Below are 18972 nucleotides of genomic sequence, written 5' to 3'. Positions count from 1 at the left end.
GTAGGTTAAATATGTGGTCAAATTAAATTTAAGAATAGGAGGGTAATTCAAAATTTTTTGAAGAAAAGAGAGGGTTGAATTTAATTTGAAATTTTGAGGGAAGTGAAATTAATATGAATTTAAATTATTTTTAATAATTAAAATAAAGAGTTGTTAGTGTGTGTATATATATATATAACAACTAATTAAAACTTATTTAATATAAAAAAATTTTATTTTAAATATAAAAACATATAAAATAAATACAAGTGATATTTATAATTGCTCTAAAAGAGTTGTATAAGAGTGTAGTAATCAGTGTTAACGCCCAATAAACCATACTTTCATTAGTGGGTCATACTAGTTCTTGATCAGTGTTAGTGTCCCATTATAACATCTATCATGTCACAATTGCTCTAAAAGAGTTGTATAAGACTGTCATTAGTCATGGTTAGGTGTAAACACACCATACTTTCGTCAATAGACCTTATTTGGCCTTGATTTGTGTCAATTGTCCAACATGTTATACATTCATCAATGGGTCTTGATTGGTATTAGTGGTCATTATAGCATCTATCATGTCCCCGTTGCTACAAGAGGGTTGTATATGAGTGTAGTGAGCCATAGGCATGTGTCAACGCCCGATAACATGTCATACTTTTATTAATGGGCCATATTGGGCCATATTGTTGTTAATGGCCAATATCGTCTCTATCATGTCATAGTTACGTTAACAGGTTGTATAGGAGTGTAGTGGGTCATAGTTGGTCGTCATACTTTGCATTAATGGGCCGTCTTGGGCCTTGATTGTTGTTAGTGACCCATTGTAGTCTCTATCATATCATAGTTCCTTTAAAAGGGTTGAATATGAGTTTAGTGAGTCATGGTTTGGGTACGCCCGATAATATGTCATACTTTCATCAATGGGCCTTATAGGACCTTGATTGTTGTTAATGGCCAGTATGGTCTATCATGTCATAGTTACGTTAACTGGTTGTATAGGAGTGTAGTGAGTCATAGTTGGTCTCATCAAATGGCGTTGATTGGTATTAGTGGCCCATTATATCACCTATCATGTCATAGTCGCTACAAGGAGGTTGTATATGAGTGTAGTGAGCCATAGTCATGTGTCAACGCCTAATAACATGTTATACTTTTATTAATGGAACATATTGGGCCTTGATTATTGTTAATGGCCCAATATATCTATATCATGTCATAGTTAATTTAACAGGTTGTATAGGAGTGTAGTGACTCATAGTTGGTGTTAACGCCCAGTAGCATGTCATACTTTGCATTAATGGCCGTCTTGGGCCTTGATTGTTGTTAGTGACCCATTGTAGTCTCTATCATATCATAGTTGCTCTAAAAGGGTTGAATATGAGTTTAGTGAGCCATAGTTTGGTTAAAGCCCAATAATATGTCATACTTTCATCAATGGGCCTTATTGGGCCTTAACTGGTGTTTGTGGCCCATTATAGCCTTTATCACATCATAGTTGCTCTAAGAAGGTTGTATAGGAATTTCATTAGTCATAGTTAGATGTTAATGGCCGATAACATGTGATACTTTCATCAATAGGTCTTATTTTGCCTTGTTGGTGTTAGTGGCCCATTATAGATTTTTTCATGTCATAGTCGCTTTAATGGGCCATATTAGTGCTTGTAATCTCTTAGTGGCCTGTTATGGCACGTGATATGTAACATTAGATATTTAAGGGTTATATCGTGTTATAGGGAGTCATATTAGGCCATAGTAGACAAATACAAGTCATACATGTCCTAATGGGCCATATTGGGCATTGAAATCTCTAATGACCCATTATGCATATAATTTTAAATTGTGTCCTAAGAGGTACAACTCGCCTAACCCGTCGATATACATTAAACATGGGGTGGCAAATGGGTTGGGTTGGGTTGGGTTGGGTTGAAACGGGTTATGGGTCGGAATGGGTTAGGGTCGAAAGGTTGTTATGGTCCGGGTCAACTAAAAAAAGGTTGTTATGGTTCGGGTCGGAACAGGTCAGGGTCAAAAGGTTCGGGTCATAACGGGTCCGGGTCAAAATGGGTCAAGGTCAGAACGGGTCAAAACGGGTCTCGAGTCTTTTTTTTGAACAAGGACAACGGAGGAAATGTTTTAGTTTTATCATTAAAATTCATGTTCCAGTCCAGTTCGTTTCAGCACTTAACAACTCATTTTACAGCAAACAACATGCTAAACAGCTCGTTTCAGCGATTTTTCATTCCGTTTCAGCACTTAACAGCTCGGTTTTACAGCAAACAACATGTTAAACAGCTCGTTTCAGCAAGTTTTTAGTTCGTTTCAGCACGTAACAGCTTGTTTTTATAGCAAACATCATGTTAAACAGCACGTTTAAGCGATTTTTCTGTCCGTTTCAGCACTTAACTGCTCGTTTTTATAGCAAACAACATGCTAAACAGCTTGTTTCAGCGACTTTTCATTCCTTTTCAGCGCTTAATAGCTCGTTTTAACAGCAAACAGCATATTAAACAACTCGTTTCAGCAAGTTTTCAGTTCGTTTTAGCACATAACAGCTTGTTTTTACAGAAAACATCATGTTAAACAGCTCGTTTCATCGATTTTTCAGTCCGTTTAAGCACTTAACAGCTCGTTTCAGCACTTAACAGCTTGTTTTTACAGCAAACAACATGTTAAACTGCTCGTTTCAGCAAGTTTTCAGTTCGTTTCAGCACGTAACAGCTCGTTTTTACAGAAAACATCATGTTAAACAGCTCGTTTCATCGATTTTTCAGTCCGTTTCAGCACTTAACAGCTCGTTTCAGCATTTAACAGCTTGTTTTTACAGCAAACAACATGCTAAACAGCTCGTTTCAGCGATTTTCAGTCCGTTTCAACACTTAACAGCTCGTTTTAACAGCAAACAGCATGTTAAAAAGCTCGTTTCAGCAAGTTTTCAGTTCCTTTCAGCATGTAACAGCTCGTTTTTACAGCAAACATCATGTTAAACATCTCGTTTCATCGATTTTTCAGTCCGTTTCAACACTTAACAGCTCGTTTTGACCAATTTTGCAGCAATTCAGCAATAAAAAATAGTTTAATGGTTCTATCAACTCATTAAATCAAATTGTGTAAGACCAATTGGGTTATCTTTTAAACTCATAATACTAAGTTCCAGAAGTGGAACCAACCCGTTTGGGTTTGTCATTAGGGAGTTATGGTGTCCGAAAAATAGACCAGAATATAACTCCCCGAATCAGCTTTGACATATGTTTTTGTAAAATCATAAAAGGTATTCAATACTCATCCAAAAATTACAAAGTTTACCTTTCTGGAAACTAGACTCAGAATACTATATCCTAAAATCAAAAATCGATCAATAATCATCATTTAACAGCGAGTTACAGCCCAATCAATAAATGAGAACGAATCTTTCAGCCAACTGTTCTCAACAAAACTTAAACCCTAACATGTTTATGACATCACTAGGGTTCTAATTAATCATGTTAAAAATCCCGTTAGAAAATATAAATCCAACAATGATAAAAAGTAAAGATTCAAAAATGTCACTTGCAACTTGTATCAAGATTGTTTAAATTAGAACGAATACTAATCGATTGAATCCAATACCTAATTGCTTACATTCAAACCCTCGAACACCCAAATTTCTCAAAATTAAAGTATAAATCACCTACCTACACAAGATGAGCTTAAATTGATGTTAATGAGTGATGAAAGTATTAGCAGCAGGTGATGGATTAGGGAATAGATTGGTTACTGAAGGGTGGATGTCTGGTTGGTCACACAAAAGAATTAGAATGTGGCTATTAATTATCAATAGTCACACTTTTGTTTTAATGTAACTGTTAGCTTTTAGCCATACATAAAAATTTATAAGTGGCTATAAAATAATGCTTTATGGTCACATAAACCCCTTAAGTGTGACCACATGTATAAGCTTTTAGCCACATATGAAACAATTAAATTGTAGCCATTAACTACTAACGGTCACACGTTTTGTTTGCTGTCACCGTTAACTTTTAGCCACATATAAAACTTATAAGTAGCTAACAAACATACTCTATGGTCACATATTCCCGTAAGTGTGGCCATATGTATTAGTTTTTAACCACATCGTTATCAAACTATTGTGAGCGTAGATCATATTTGGCCATAGTTTACTAAGTGTGGCAAGTAAAAGTCACATTTTTTATGAAATTGTTGCTAACGGTTTCGAACAACTGTGTTTTTTGTCACACGAATTGAAAAAGTGTGGCTAAATGCTAGCAGGTGTGATTTTTTGCCACAAAAATCTAATTTATGTGGCTAAAGGTTCTAACAGGTGTGTTTTTTGTCACATGAATTGAAAAAGTGTGGCTAAATGTTCCAGCAGGTGTGATTTTTTGCCACAAAAATCTATTTATGTGGCTAAAGGTTCTAACAGGTATGTTTTTTGTCACACGAATTGAAAAGGTGTGGCTAAATGTTCCAGCAGGTGTGATTTTTTGCCACAAAAATCTAATTTATGTGGCTAAAGGTTCTAACAGGTATGTTTTTAGTCACACGAATAACAAATGTGTGGCGAAAGCGACCTTTAGCCACATATTTAGACCGAGGTGTGGCAAACCGCCCAGAGCATGTGTGTGGCTAAAAGCCAATATTCACATAGTGAAGTTTTTCCTAACTATTTTTTTGAAGACGACAATTTGCTCCTCATCTTCAAAACCAGTAAAGAAACCCACCTTGCAGCCATCAAATTCCCGGAGAACGTTCAGGTTCAACACATGTATAGAATGCAGGGATTTTCAAATGGAACGACAGATATAACCTTTTTAGGATCTCTGGAAAACACTAATTTCCAAGACCCCTTTGTTATTCATCGTCCTACACCTTACTGTGGTAATTACTATCCCAATGATCAATATCTTATTAGCGGTGCAAAGGCTCACGAGTTTTTTTTCTAAGCTTGAGTTCGGCTGTTTTTTTATTTTATACACATTTATAATTATCTTTATAAATTTGAGAAAAAACTTATAAACTATTAGGTATCTTATGATATGTAATATTGAAATTCTACAACCGTATGCTTATTTTGTGAATGGTTGCTTTCAGTTGCATTTGATCGATCGTTTCTAGGAAAGAAACTTTGTGAAATAATAGCTAACTCGGGGTCAAGAGTAAGTCGTTCACAGTGTATAAGAAGGATACAGATGAAAGCATGTACATAAAAGGGAATATGCCTGGAGTGGAGAAGATTGTGGTAAATAAGGAAGATTTGTATGTGTCGCTAAACATGCCCGGTTTCGAGTTAGAGAATGTGGAGTCAGGTTTTGAATATGACACCTTCATTATTGAAGGAAAACGAGAGAACGAGCATTATATCGCAGGGATACGTGTACCAGAGGGTTTTAAGAGGGAGCATGATATTATCAAGAGAGAGATGCAAGATGGATTGTTTAAGGCGACTCTTCCCCATGTTAATGTTAACAGGCTTGCGTTCAGTGCGTATCGCTATATAATAAAGAGATATGGTTGCTAGCTATATATATCTTAATGTATGTTTTGATCCGCTTGATTTCTAAGAAGTAAACCAGCAGCCTTATACAACATTCATGTTTGATTATTACGTCTTTCTTAGCATGATTTTGGTGGATTAAATTGCTTTATTTAGCTGCTGATTATGGCGTATAAAGCACCAATTACTCATTAATGGATTAATATGGCTTTTGGTAATAAGTCAATTTAAAAACTTTAGCTAAAGGTGAAAAATTCAAACTCGGTTAAAAGTCTTATCAAAGTCTATTTTAACCTCCTGAATCGTTTCGATTTAGAGATGTAGATTAAGATTATATTTTGTAATCATAAATGGAACACATATAAAATCGGACAAAATATTGTTTTCTGGACACCTAGGCAACACTAAGCGTTTCAAGTCAAACATGTTATCCAACATGTTAGGACTCTAGACAATGTTTGCAACAACCTGATATCAAAATTAAATATGAAGATGAGTAACACAAAGTGAAACGTGTATAAACCGGAATATCACCAAAATATCTTACATTTATGAGTAACACAAACTAACCATTATTGTTGTTCGTCATTTAACTGTTGAATCTGTTGCTTCAAATAACTGTCCCTAATCATCCACTATATAAGAGCTCTTGCCACTTCTGGATATATATATATATAAATATATATATTTATAAATATATATATATATATATATATATATATATAGGGGTAGGATCAAGAGAGAACCCCTTTTAAATAGAGAACTCCTCTTATAACATTGATTTTAATTAATCAAGGGTTAAAAAACAAGGAAATGGAGAAACAAAATAAGATGAGGGGTTTTTAGTGAATGAAGGGTAATATTGAGATTAAAAAAAAGAACATCAAATATCGTCTCCATCTATTTCCTCTCTTCTCATTCATCACTCTGCAATTTTCTCCTGGCGAATGAAGATCTAGGGTTTTCAAAAATTGAACAATCGACTGCAAAATCAAGCATGAATCAGTAGAACATTAGCCGGTAAACAATCATAATAGCTGATTTCACATATTATCCGGGCCGATTAGGCGTTTTTAGCATCGATTGTGTTTTTTTTTTCATTTTATCGAAGAAATACATAGCATAGTTGAACAATACTTGTACCATCGATATTAGTTATGAGAGATTTGTATATCTAGTGTCTTAAATCGATAGTAGTCCATGTATATTACATGATTAGAGGAATATTACTTAATTTTAATACATGAATGATGTATCTTACTGCATAATATATTAGTTATACAACGCATATGTACTATTGAACATCATGTAATGCATCTGAAAACTGTGATGAGAGTGTTAGACCATTTATGTATTTATAATACACATATGCAATACATGTATATCAAGGATATTATGTCTAGTTGTGATGATAATAAGGGAAGTAGATGTGTATACTACCATATATTAGCATTTAGACTCAGATACAAGAGTGATGTATCTTGCGACATACTTTTTTAGTTATACTGCACATATGTACTGTTGAACATCATGTAATGCATCTAAAAATTGAGATGAGAATGTTATTAGTGTAAAGGAACTCGTTTTAGTTATCAATGTGTCCTGCTAGGGGTGTGCTGCACGTATTTCTAATTACGATGCATATATGTAAAGGAGCTCGTTTTAACTAATTAACATAGGCTTAATATATGGTTTGATTATGTATGCCCTCCAACTGTTTGATGAAATGTCTGAATGGACTCGTTTTGGTAATTACATGCTTAAAAGCTTATAGTTGCAAAATCATTGTTTAACACTTAATATACTTAGTCTTCATACATGTATTAATACTATATTATTATATACGGGGTGAGATCTAGAGAGAACTCTTACAAATTAGAGAACTAGAGAATCCATCATATCTCTTGATTTTACTTAATTAGAGGGTGAAATAAAGGAAGAGATAGAAAAAGAAAAGAAAAACTCATGTTTTAAAGAAAAGAGTAAATTAGGTATGCAAAATATATGTGCACATTCTACCTTACCATATCGATGTGTCTCTCTCGCTCGTACACCATCACCCCAACCTAGGGCTTGATTATTTTTTCCTGCATAAATCGCCTGATTCGTTATGATATTTGTCAATTACATTGAAAAACACCATCAGGTAATCGTTCGTATAAGTTATTATCACGCATTTAATGTTAATATCGTTCGTATTACAGTGAATCTGCGAAAATAGTAGTTGATTCTCTGTTTTTGTGTTTTGTTTTTGTAAATCGAGTAATAATATGTCAATACCAGCTTGTATCTGTTTGATTGCACATATGCAGTACACAAATTATAGGTATATTACATGAATCGGCTCAATATACGTTGTGATTGTGTGTTTTGTTTGTAAATCGAACATTATTGTGTTTATCTCAGTTCACATATGCAATATACTCTGTTTCTGTATGTGTTTATTTTAAATCGAACAATAATATGCTGATATAAGTTCATATTTGTTTGATTGCATATACTTAATACATGATTCATGTGTTTGATTGAATGTTTTTCAGATTTGTTTGTCAAAATACGATAATGTTACCTTATGCGAGTATATTCATATATATTGCATAGGTGTATTACATTAAAAATACGGTTATCTTGATGCAACAACATGTCTTTGTGTTTATTGCACATATGTAGTGTTTGTTTTCAACTGAATAATGGTATATTGACATCAGATCGTATTTTAAAAATGACTTGTTAAACATCGCACGTTCTTAGTACACGAATCAAGTGTTCGATTACATATATTTTTTACTTATGTTTGTTGAACATATAATTGTTTATGTTATCAAGCATAGCCGTTTATAATGAACATGCGCATCATGTTAGAATATAGTTAGGTCGATGCAACATGTATCCTTGTGTATACCGTATACATGTATCATGTAATGAAATCTCGAAAATCTTGTTTGGTAAAAGCTCGCTTACACAAATATTTCTTGCATATGCACCAATTTATCGTAACAAGAAGATAATATTAAAAAGTTCTGGAAAAGACAAAAGAAAAAACAACATAAAGCCACTAGAAAAGCGAATGAAAGTCCCGATAATGGATAATGATGTGCAACCAAAAAGCGTGATAAAGATAAAAAAAACAACGAAAAAGGTAAAAAAGAGATTTTAGATGATAACAATTTCGGTAAATTATATATATTTTTTCAATATTTAAAAGCGCAAATGCTTAATTATACAGTTTTTTCTCTTTGTTTTTTTTTTACAAAATCATATAAAACAAGAATGATCCAAACAAGAGGATGGAAATAGAGTAATTTGAAACAAGGAAGACGCTCGGGCGTCGAAGAGACAAATTTAGGTAAATATAACAAAAAAGTGACAATTTAGTTAAACATATGTATGTATATATAACATTAAGTATATTTTATAGCAAAAAAAAACCAAAGGTGTTAAAACGCGCACGTGTATCAAAACGTGCAACATTGTCTGATGACGTCTCCGATGGTGAAAATGAGGAAAAGATGATAACGAAGGTGAGGATATAAAAGACATGAATGACAGGGAGGAAAGCGAAGAGGACACCGCCATAAACGGTGATGGTATGACCCTTATAAATAATGATAATTACTGTTTTGGTATATGCATTATATATACGATACATATGTGCATTACATGATTCATTGCCCTGTATTATACGTTTATGCAAATTTGGCGCATAATGGTGTATTACGCGTTTACACATATCTGTTGTATTAAATGTTTACGCGGATTTGGTGTAATTCATATATGCAATACATAAGTATTATTTGCAATATTGATGCAATACATATATGCATTGTAGCATGTATTGCGCATATGCAATACCATTGTATTACACGTTTATGCGAATTTGGCGATTAATGGTGTATTAAACGTTTATGCAGATCTGTTGTATTAAACATTAAACGGGTTTTGTGTATTACATATATGCAACGCATATGTATTGTTTTCATTATTGATGCGATACGTATATGCATTATAGGATGCATAACACATATGCATAACCGGTGTATTACATGTTATGCGGACCTGGTGTATTTCACATATGCTATAATGGTGTATTATACGTTTAGGCGAGCCTGGTTTATTACATGTATTACACATATTCACACGCATAAAAGCATGCCATACAAAGTAGTAAGTCAAGCGTAACTTCAATACGGTAGTAATACATACATGTAAGTTGTTAGTGTTACATATGTGTTTTATATTGACGGTGCTTATATGAAATAGATTAGTAATACATATTGTCATCATACGTGTTTGTTATAATGGTTGTCCTTTTTATTAGACAGGTTGGCATAGATAATAATTACCAAATATTGGTTGGACACCTCGTGAAGATATAATGTTAGCAAGGCCAAGAAGAATGGAGTTACCATGGGCAGCAACCGATAATGTCACGTATTGTGAGATATTCGCGATGCGACATATATAAAGGGGGCGACTAGGTCAATTGTTATTGCAGCCCGTTCAATGTTAGAAAGGCTGAACACGTAAAGATTCTTTGGATGAGTTACATAGCTTGCATAACTCGCATTTTGAATTATTGAGCAATTAAATCTTCTTAGAATATTCTATGTTGTGAGTATTTCGTTTTAAGATGTCAACGTGTGCAAGAAACGGGTGACAGAAGATGTAAGAAAACAGAGAAAAAATCCAACAATGTGACTAGTTAAAAGGATGTAGTAGTTTTATATTGCACTGTATGATTAAATTTGTGCATTGGTTATTAGAACATCAGATGGAATTTCAATATGAATGTTATGGTATATTTATATGGTGGTGTTAATTGATGTATGAAATTTATAACCAACTGTTACAATTAAAACTCATATTCTAGTGTGAATTTTTCATTCATTTTCCTGCAATCAAATGTGCAATTTGGCAGCTTTTAAATGTGTATTTTTGTTGTATTTTGGTAGCATTTAAACTGCATATTTGCATTCATTTTCATACAACCAGATATGCACTTTTGGCATCAATTTTCCAATTTTTTTAGTTTTCATTTTGGCAGCAACGTATCCCAATAAATAAGAAAAATTACTTCAATTATTGCATCAAATATGAATTGCAATACATTAATAAAAACTAGTCAATCAACATATAAGACTTATACTTTCGGTAAAAATAATATATAAGACCATTACAATATTTCAGGTCAATCTGGACAATAAATACAAGCCAAAGAACAACCAACAAACAACTAAAACAACTTCCTGCATTTTTTATTTTATTTTGGTGGTTCTTTCAAATGCTTCATACTTGTTCATGGTTCTCGCCACCCAACAAAACCACTGCTATGTGGTCACATCACCACCCAACAAATCCACAAAATGAAACAATATCTTAGTCAAAACCCATCAACGGTGTGAAATTATAGCAGTAATTAACTAGTGAATCCGACATATGATATCATACAAACCTTATCCACAACCATCTCTAACAAATTATTATCTGCCAACCATCACATAACTCCTTCATAATTAGGATACGCATGCTCATCAGCTCCAACAAGCTTAACCAAAACCTTTGTATAAAGAAGTAATATAAGTATATAACCAATTATTCACCAAGTAAGAGTGATCATTTAACTAAAAAAGTCTGTCTACACACGCCATTTATTTAATCATATAGTCAAAAACTAGAGTTGCTGTGTGCTAAGTAAAAAATTTACTTACCTCTTTTGTTGAAGTGATTCCTATCAAATCAATGAGTTACTGGAGAATATGCAGACGGGCCTATAGCATTTACGATTATAAATTCAATTATAAATTCAATATTCCAGAAGTGATTGTGTTGCATATATATTAATATCATGTTTACAAATCACATGTAACATTATAGTGCATATATGTAATGTAAATAAATAAGTTGTTATCTTTTTGTTCAACACCATAAACTTGTAAGAGATTACAAGTAGAATTGATAGAACTTAAAGCAATATCAACATAGGAGCCCAATTAGTCATTCTGATCAAATAAATCACATGTCGTTTATATTACATATATGCAATACGTAACATTATATTACATATATGTATTATATACATAAATATGCTACCTTGTTGGTCAACACTAGCATATTGTAATAGATACAATTATGTTTGCTCGAATTTGAATCAAAGGCAGCAGATGACTTGGTTGAGCACTCTAGTACAACAAATTAGGGTTTTTATTCATCAAATAGTACATGTTCTGACCTAGAATCGCCAAATTATGGAATTACGGTGCCAATTTTGTTTGCATAACTTTCAGATCTGATCAATTTACCTAGAAAACGAGTGAAACACCTTCAATTTTCATATGCAGCGATGGAATCCATGGCTAGAGAGTCGATCTTCAACGATATATACACATAGCGATGCATAGATAATCGATCTTCAATATTTATTGTCGATTAGGGCTCAGATCGATGGTCGTGCTTTAAAATTGATCTTCAATAGTTGTCTTAGAGGATATGGGAAAAACAGGGGCACAGAGGTTCTCACGATGAGTTAGATTTAATTGGGACTTTTACAAAAATAACCCCATTTAGGAGTTCTCTAGTTCTCTCCCAAAGTATGAGTTCTCTCTTGATCCTTCCCATATATATATATATATATATAAAAGATCCAATACAATAATCCCTAATCGTACATTACGCACGCGAGTTCCTACACTGTTGATTTCAAAATCACGCGATGTCAATATTATAAATTTTATCAACTATGATCCACTGCTCCCATCGATTCCGTCAGCCTTCACTGTCACCGTTCATCAATTCGTCACCGTCCAACGATTGTATTCTCCGTCGCGACCATCGACGTTACTGCCGTGAACACCATCTTCCTCCGTCACGAGTTGTTCACAGGTTAGTTTATCAAATTGATCAATTGAAATTGAAATTGATGAACTAATTGATCAATTAAACTTTGAAATTGATCCAATTAATCATCAATTTGAAGTTTCGGTTATCAATTTTGAGTTTGAGTTCTGGGTTTTAACATTGAACGTATTAACATTAACCTAAAACGTATAAACAGAATGTATAAACTTTTTGTATTGAACTTTTTAAAGTTTAATTGATTTTTGTTCCGAACGTTTAAATAGAACGTATAATACGTTTAAACAGAACGTATAAAGTTTTTGTATAGAAATTCTAAAGTTTTTTGAATAGAACTTCTAAACCTTTTGTTAGAACTTCTAAAGTTTTGGTACAGAACATCTAAACTTGAACGTTTAAATGTGTTCGTTTTGGTCAGAACGTTTAAATTTGTAGTTTTGATCAGAACGTATTAGTTAAACGTTTAAACTTTTTGTTCATTTTTGTTCAGAACGTTTAAACTTTTTCTTCATTTTGGTTTAAACCTTTTACTTTAGAAGTTCTAGACAAAAAATTTAGAAGTTTTGTACAAAAAGTTTAAAAGTTATGTACAAAAAGTCCAGAACGTTTAAAGTTTTTGTGCAGAACGTTTAAACATGAACCCTAATCATAGCTCAATTAAGTGTATTATTATGCAATTTCATAATCGATTGATGATTCTAAAGCCTCATACACATCAATTCTATTGATTAAATCAACAATTTTTGATCAATTTGAAGATTATTAAACTATAGCGATAATGGGTTTATCGATTTTGATTATGCTTTAGTTTTGTGGATGATTTGATTATGGTTGAAGGCTTGCAGCAAATGACGATCTGTTGTGCGAGAAGTATTTTTTTGATTTAATTACAATTATGCCACCGCGTAGTTTTATTTGCAATTAGGATCTGGTGGTGCTGGGTCTCGTGTACCTAATGTACGATAACCTATTGTACATTAACCCCTTCTCTCTCTCTATATATATGTATATATAATGAGAAGGCATTTTTTGTGTGGAGGTTGGACGTAACAAGGCATACCAGGGAAGCCATCTCTGATCAATGTAATATAATAAAATCAGGTTTGGACTTTTATGCTTGTTTTAGTATCAATTCGTTGCGAAGTTAGAAAAACCAGGTTTCGTGATCATCAAGCTATTTTAATTTTGAAGTTAGATTCGAAATAGATTTTAAAAACCTGTTCAAAAACATCACAAATATATCTTTTTGGACAGTTAAAAATCAACACCATGGGAGCTTGAACTCTTGCTGGCTTTTAATTTTCCATTTTTAGATATAGTTCAAACTAGAATTCGTTTGTGCATAGAAAAATAATCAAGTAAGATGATCAAAAACTCAAAATAAACTATCAACATCCCAATTCGTTACATAGTATATGAAGAAAATAAAGATGACAATTTTTTTCAGTGTAAAACTGTAAAACAAACAAAAGATAGAAAATGTATAATCAAATGAATGTTTACATTAATAAAGGATTGACTCGAATTACCGAAAGAGTATACATCTACGTTTAATCCCCTTTTATAGATGATTTCACAAAAAACACACACTTAATTAAAGTGACACCTAAAACATGGGGCAAAATTTCCGGCAAGTTTTTTTTGCGTTTAAAATTTGGAGAAGTATAAAACTCCCCCCGTAATACGGAGAATAAAAACTAGTTAAATTATATTGATCAAATAAAACACATCAACGTCCCAGAAATTAAATAAAATAAAACATACTAATTTCGCAAGGGATGTGTTATTCATACACCCTTGTTAGGGTGTATATAGAGATAATATGTGTGTTAAGAGGGCGTGTGAATATCCAAAAAGGGTGTGTGAATAACCATTGCCTATCGCAATACATAACATTTACTTATTTTTGAATATAATAAGAAAAAAATAACAAAATTGTCCCGGGTTGCTAATCACGTAATGAAACTCTTGCCTAATAAAAAGTGATAAATAATTATGAGATTACTGATAAAAAATAAAAACCTTCAGATCGACATTTGATCTATTAGTAAACAAGAATACGTATGGATATCTCTATGAACAATCAACATGTTATGATCAATGTATGTTGTACGCACCCTTCAACAAACAAATTAAAACAGTTGTCAGAAGAAAATATATGCATAAGAAGAGATGAGACCAATAACTAAAGAACAGAGACAAAAACTGCTTACAACACTGAATCCGATGTTTCTCCCTTATGGAGAAGTGACAGAACTAAAGAACCCATCATGGTAGACGGCGGCTGTCGTATGATTTTCCAAATGAACCTAGCCAAACATTCCTATATATACAGTTGGCAATGAACGTATGGTAAACCCTAATCCTATGGAATCTTAATGTGTGAAAATAAAATAATACAAATTTAAAATTGGATTTTTTTTAATTGGGATTTTGTCCAGTCAACTTTCTATATAATAAATTAAATTATATTGATCAAATAAAAACACATCAACGTCCAAGAAATTAAATAAATAAAACATACCAATTTCGCAAGGGATGTGTTATTCATACACCCTTGTTAGGGTGTATATAGAGAGGGTGTGTGAATATCCAAAAAGGGTGTGTGAATAACCATTGGCTTTCACAATACATAACATTTACTTATTTTTGAATATAATAAGAAAAAATAACAAAATTGTTCCGGGTTGCTAATCACGTAATGAAACTCTTGCCTAATAAAAAGTGATAAATGTTTATGAGATTAATGATAAAAAAATAAAAACCTTCAGATCGACATTTGATCTATTAGTAAACAAGAATACGAATGGATATCTCTATGAACAATCAACATGTTATGATCAACGTATTCTGTACGTACCCTTCAACAAACAAATTAAAACAGTCGTTAGAAGAAAATATATGCATAAGAAGAGATGAGACCAATAACTAAAGAACAGAGACAAAAACTTCTTACAACACTGAATCCGATGTTTCTCCCTTATGGAGAAGTGACAGAACTAAAGAACCCATCATGGTAGACGGCGGCTGTCGTATGATTTTCCAAATGAACCTAGCCAAACATTCCTATATATACAGTTGGCAATGAACGTATGGTAAACCCTAATCCTATGGAATCTTAATGTGTGAAAATAAAATAATACAAATTTAAAATTGGATTTTTTTTTAATTGGGATTTTGTCCAGTCAACTTTCTATATAATAAATTAAATTATATTGATCAAATAAAAACACATCAACGTCCAAGAAATTAAATAAATAAAACATACCAATTTCGCAAGGGATGTGTTATTCATACTTTCTTGTTAGGGTGTATATAGAGAGGGTGTGTGAATATCCAAAAAGGGTGTGTGAATAACCATTGCCTTTCGCAATACATAACATTTACTTATTTTTGAATATAATAAGAAAAAAATAACAAAATTGTTCCGGGTAGCTAATCACGTAATGAAACTCTTGCCTAATAAAAAGTGATAAATGTTTATGAGATTACTGATAAAAAAATAAAAACCTTCAGATCGACATTTGATCTATTAGTAAACAAGAATACGTATGGATATCTCTATGAACAATCAACATGTTATGATCAACGTATTCTGTACGCACCCTTCAACAAACAAATTAAAACAGTCGTCAGAAGAAAATATATGCATAAGAAGAGATGAGACCAATAACTAAAGAACAGAGACAAAAACTGCTTACAACACTGAATTCGATGTTTCTCCCTTCTGGAGAAGTGACAGAACTAAAGAACCCATCATGGTAGACGGCGGCTGTCATATGATTTTCCAAATGAGCCTAGCCAATCATTCCTATATATACAGTTGGCAACGAACGTTGGGTAAACATTCCTATATTAATAGTAATCCCTTTCTTTAGTTGTGCACGGCTAACGGTATAACAATTACACGTATCAATTAACTATTACTACCCATGTCATATTTCTACCTTTATATAACCCACAACGAACGGGTCCGGGGCAGCACCCCTGGCAGCGGGTTTCTAGAGGCGGCAGCCCCTAGCGGGGTCCAAGGGGCAGAGCCCCTGGCTGGGTTAAGTTAGCTTGGAAAAATTTTATTTTCATTAACTGTCTTAACACATTTTTCATTAGAATTTTAAATTATTCTCTAATTCGCTAACTCATTCTCTATAACGAATTATGCCTAATTCGTTAACTAATTCGTTACTTTCATAATCTAGTTCGTTAAACTGATTCGCCATTTGATCATCATCAGATTTGTTTGATCATCATCATATTTGTCATTCCAATTCATTATCTGAACAAGCCTTGATTCGTTACCTTATTCTTAACGAATTCGCGGGTAACGAATCACTTAATTCGTTATCTGGTTCGTTAGCTGATTTGTAATTTGGTTCGCTGTCTAGTTCGTTATTTGGGCATAACGAATTGGTGAACTAATTTGTTATCTTTCCAGAATGAATTGGGCTAATTAATTCGTTACCTTATCTTAACGAATTACACAAATCTTATCCAGACTTTGAGTCATGGGTCAAGGTCAAAATCGTCAAGAACATCAATAGTCAACATATCGTAGATCTGCAATTAAACCTTCATTTCTTAACCAAATAACGCGATTTAGGTATCAATGGATTCGGAATTTCAGCAACTACAAACCCTAACCCATTAATCATTCAAACATGCGCGTTTATATGGTGCGATTTACGTATATATATTACGGGTCTTTCAAACTAACAATTAGCCTATCAAACTGAAATGGATTGTACTACGGATTAGTTTGTTGGACTCATTTTCATCACATTCATACAGATCTAGGACTTCCTAAATGAATCCGAACCTAAATGAATGATTTCTAGATATAAACGTCCCTTAAACGAGTCGGGTTTTGAACACGTTCTAGTCTTGATGTTGTCTTGGTTCTTTTCCACGTTCTAACACCAATAATCTCGGGTTTTCACCTTCGGATCTTGACTCGGGTTATAGGATAGTGTTTGTGTTTTTGATGGTGTAGGCTATGGTGTAGGGATGGATAAAATGGAAAGGTTTAGGGTTTAAGGGGTATTTATACTCCCTTAAGCCCATTGATCTAAGGCCCATTCCATTTTTTATTCCATCCTCTAAGGTCGAAGCCCACCATACACGACACTTTATTAAATAAACGAAATTTCCTTTATTAATCTTATCGAAATTAGGATGTTACAACGACAAGCTCAGATTGGGTAATCATGCGGGAATCTCTAGGAGTGAGTACAACTTTCCTTAGTCAAGCTCATCTCACTCTTTATCCGGTTGATGGGGTAAAGATGTTTTCTACTCAACCAACACAGAATTCTAAACTCAAAGCCTCTACAAGTCAGCAAGCTCCATCCAATTCAAGCTCCTTTTAAGAAGCAGTAGACAAGGCTGTTGAACAAACACTAAAAGCTCATAGGATTAAGAAGTCTGCAAGTAGTTCATCCCTTTCTACTCCTCAAGTTGATGAATCACACGTCGTGTTGTTTCTTGCTTTTATGGCAAGTCACGAGGAGTTGTTGCAGGGAAAGCTTCTACCTCCTTCATTTGAACAAGGAGACATTCATAAAATTAACAAAAAGAATCTTAATAAGATGGCAAATATCAGATGGCCAAGGTTGTTCACCGCCACCTGCAAGATCTTCAAGATTCAACCTTTAAGATCCAAGACCCTCAAGACCTTCAATATCTAAGACCCTTCAAGATAAAAGCTCAGTTAAGATCTTCAACCCACAGCACCATTGTCATCATAAAGCCACCATTAATCACCACGGAAATTTTATGTAAATTGTTTAGAAATAATGTAAATCAACAGATTTAATGAGAAATTAAACGTTCAGTGTTGTCATTTTATCGTTTTATACGATTAATCTTGTGTTTTTTTTGCGTTTAAAATTTGGAAATCCGTCTCCGGCAAGTTTTTTGGCAAAGTCTCGGGCGACCAAAGAGCGGCGACGTGCGACACATTAGTGAACGGCTTGAGCTTCAGCGGCGAGGAAACGGCGGTGAGTCAATAGCGACAACTTTTGGTCGCCGCTAAAAGCTGAATTTCTTGTAGTGAGTATGAGGATAGGTAGCTGAATTTCTTTTGGTTGCTAGCTATATATATCTTAATGTATGTTTTGATCCGCTTGATTTCTAAGAAGTAAACCAGCAGCCTTATACAACATTCATGTACGATTATCACGTCTTTTTTAGCGTGATTTTGGTGGATTAAATTGCTTTATTTAGCTGCTGATTATGGCGTATAAAGCACCAATTACTCATTAATGGATTAATATGGCGTTAGTAACAAGTCAATTTAAAAACATTTGCTAAAGGTGAAAAACTGATCAAACTGGGTTAAAAGTCTTATCAAAGTCTATATAACCTCCTGAATCGTTTCGATTTAGAGATGTAGATTAAGATTTTTATTTTGTAATCATAAATGGAACACATATAAAATCGGACAAATACTGTTTTCTGGACACCTAGGCAACTGTACGCGTTTCAATCCAAACCTGTTTGACCTGTTATCCAACATTTTAGGACTCTAGACAATGTTTGCAACAACCTGATATCAAAATTAAATACCAAGATGAGTAACACAAAGTGAAACGTGTATTAACCGGAATATCACCAAAATATCTTACATTTATGAGTAACACAAACTAACC

General features: G+C 33.4%; 1 long non-coding RNA gene across 1 annotated transcript; it reads right to left on the bottom strand.

Moving 5' to 3' along the window:
* Window positions 1-10634: 10634 nt before the first annotated feature.
* Window positions 10635-11988, bottom strand: LOC143580387 (uncharacterized). The gene is made up of 3 exons (XR_013143637.1): window positions 11773-11988; window positions 11182-11241; window positions 10635-11030 (listed from the first exon to the last, which is right to left on the bottom strand). It is a non-coding gene; the product is annotated as an uncharacterized LOC143580387 (long non-coding RNA).
* Window positions 11989-18972: the final 6984 nt, after the last annotated feature.

The sequence above is a fragment of the Bidens hawaiensis genome, unplaced genomic scaffold (genome assembly GCF_021521415.1).
Source record: "Bidens hawaiensis isolate Kalapana, Puna unplaced genomic scaffold, B.hawaiensis_p1.1 tig00030408_1, whole genome shotgun sequence".
In the NCBI taxonomy this organism is placed as follows: Eukaryota; Viridiplantae; Streptophyta; class Magnoliopsida; order Asterales; family Asteraceae; genus Bidens; species Bidens hawaiensis.
This window is presented reverse-complemented; position numbering and strand designations above follow the sequence as displayed.